Here is a 2,711-nt window from a genome sequence, read left to right on the forward strand (position 1 = left end):
TATTATTATTATTTTGTGTATGTGTGTCTGTGTACCGTCAGATCAGATCTGACTGGTACAGGAGGAGATTGTCCCTCCTTTCCCGGCAGAGCATCTGGTGGATTCAAACCATGCGTCTCTGGGATTGCAGTGCAGTTTCTTGCCACTAGGCCACCAGAGCTCCCTCCAGCAACCATCTTGAAGAAGACTTTGCCCAAAACCCAAATCCCATATTGTGGCCAAGCCTCCCATGGAAGCTGCTGTCATCCCCACCCAAAGAGTTTAAGAAGTGAGAACTCCTCCAGTGAGGAGGAAGAGGAGTGAAGAGCCCCATAAAGAAAAAGCCAGGGCCTTACAGTTCCATCCCCCCACCTCTGTTCCCCCACCAAAGAAATCCCCAGGCACTCAGCCTCCTGAGACCCACAGAGAAGAAAGAGCCTGAGGAAAGCAGTGAGGACAGCACGATGAGTCTGAGTCAAGCTCCGAGGACGAGAAGAAAGCCCCACTAAAGCAACCATCTTTAAAGTGACTCCTAAGTCAGCTCCAGCCAGGCAGGCAGCAGAGTTCTTCAGACACCTCAGACTCTGACAGCTCTGAGGATGAAGCTCGTGCCAAGTCAGCCAATGCCTCCAAAAATTCTTCAGTAAGCCAGCAGCCATTACCAATAGCTTGCTGCTACCATGGCAGCTTCCAGGCAGTCTGCAGGCAGTGGTCAGAAGCCCCTGCCCAGAAAGGCGAACAGTAGCTCCAGTGAAGAGGAGAGCAGTTCTAGCGAGGAGGAAGATGTGAAGATGATGAAGACTGGGGCCACCCCTAAGTCCAAGGTGACAGCCCGAGCGGCTTCATCTCTGCCTGTCACACAGGCTCCTCAGGAGGTGAGGATAACAGTTCTGGTTCTGACAGTTCCAGCAGTGAGGAGGAGGAAGAGGAGAAGATTTCTAATCCCCAAGTTAAAACAATGTCACAGAGGGCAGCAGCAGCAGCAGCAGCTGTAACGCAGCCCAAGCCAGCCTCCAAAAGGAAAGTAGAGGCTGAGAGCAACTCTAGTTCTTCCTCTGATGACTCTAGCAAGGAGGAGGAGGTGAAGGCCAAAGGAAAAGCTTCTCAGAAGTCCCAAACCCCTAAGGCCAGTGGTACCCCTGCACTGACTACCCAGAGCGGAAAAGCAGGTGAAGAGAGAGATAGAGAGAGAGAGAGAGAGCAGTGGCAGTTTCCAAACCAGGAAAGAAATGGAAGCAAAATGAGGCTGCGAAGGAGACAAGCACTCCTCAGGTCAAAAAGCAGAAGCTCCAGACCACCAACACATTTCCCAAAAGGAAGAAAACTAAGAAAAGGGCGTCATCGCATTCTGAAGAGTCGGAGAAGAGGAGATTGAGGTAGATGCACGAGTGGCAGACAATTCCTTTGTTGCCAAGTGAGGTGCAGCTGGAGACTAGGAGGAATGAGCCAAACAGGCTCTGAAGTCCACCAAAGGCAAATTCTTCTGGCATGAGAAAACCAAGAGGAAGTGGGGCAGCTACAAGGGAGGTGCCATCTCTGTACGGCTCGAGTCCATTGAACTTGGCAGCGAGTGAAGCAGGGGTGATGTTCCAGGACCATCCACTTTCTTCAATGGACTCACCTCTTTTCAGGGAAGGTCTCAGTGAAGACAAGCAGCTTAGAGTAGATACTAAGACTTTGCAACATAACATCCTCTGGTCTTTATTCTGTGTTTGTAGTTTTGCACAGTTTTGTTGTTTGAATGTGGAAAAGCAAGGGCGTGCAAAGAGAGTGTTAAAAATGTTAAGGATAGTAAAGTGGACTGGGATGGGGCGGAGAATTGTACAGCAATTAAAGAATTTTTTTTCCCAAAGAGAAAAACGAACTGGGGGTGGGGGGTGGACAGGAAGGAAAATGTGCGACAATGAATGAGTGGAAAACCAAGTTCTCTATAAACTTTCATTGACATCTCAATTAAAAGAAGAAAAAAATTTGTTTAAATCATCTTGCTATGAGAAATTTGTCTATTTTATCATTTCCTATGATTTTTTGTTGCAATTTTCAGAGGCGAGTTTCCACAGATAAAATTTTGGTTGCTGCCCAAGGAAAATATCAAAGATGGTGAGGATGGCACAAAATTGGGCAGGGTACAGTTCTATTTTTCGTAGGGATGCTATGAATAACAGTCAACTTGGCAGCACATGATAACAACATGCATATTCTTATATATATACACACACACACACACACACACATATGTATACAAATATATATGCATGTAGTAGTACATACTCACATCCAAATGAGCTCTGGGAGGATATCAAGAAAATTGTCCATGAAGATCCAAAAGATCATTACAAAGGCTGAAGAAAAGACCAAGATGGATGTCAGATGAGGCTCTGAGTATTGCATTAGAGCACTGAGAAGCCAAAGCTAAAGGAAGAAATCAAGAAATCAAAGAGCTGAACAGAAAATTTCAAAAGGCAGCTTAGGACGTCAAAGCAAGATACCATAATGAAATGTGCAGAGAGCTAGAGTCAGAAAATCAAAAGGGCTGGACTCGCTCAAAGTTTCTTAAGCTGAAGGAGTTGAAAAACAAATTCAAGCCACGGGTGGCAATACTTAAAGATAGTTTGGGTAGAATGTTGAATGATCCAGGAAATATCAAAAGAAGATGGAAGGAGTACACAGAGTCACTGTATCAGAAGGAATTGGCTGACACAGAGGAATTACATGAAATAACACATGAGCAA

General features: G+C 45.9%; 1 pseudogene; it reads left to right on the forward strand.

Annotated features, from left to right (window-relative positions):
- Positions 1–1,553, forward strand: part of LOC102847837 — a 2,428-nt pseudogene extending 875 nt beyond the window's left edge.
- The last annotated feature ends 1,158 nt before the right edge of the window (positions 1,554–2,711 follow it).

This window comes from Elephantulus edwardii, unplaced genomic scaffold (assembly GCF_000299155.1).
Source record: "Elephantulus edwardii isolate Elephantulus edwardi_28Jun2011 unplaced genomic scaffold, EleEdw1.0 scaffold00302, whole genome shotgun sequence".
Taxonomy (NCBI): domain Eukaryota; kingdom Metazoa; phylum Chordata; class Mammalia; order Macroscelidea; family Macroscelididae; genus Elephantulus; species Elephantulus edwardii.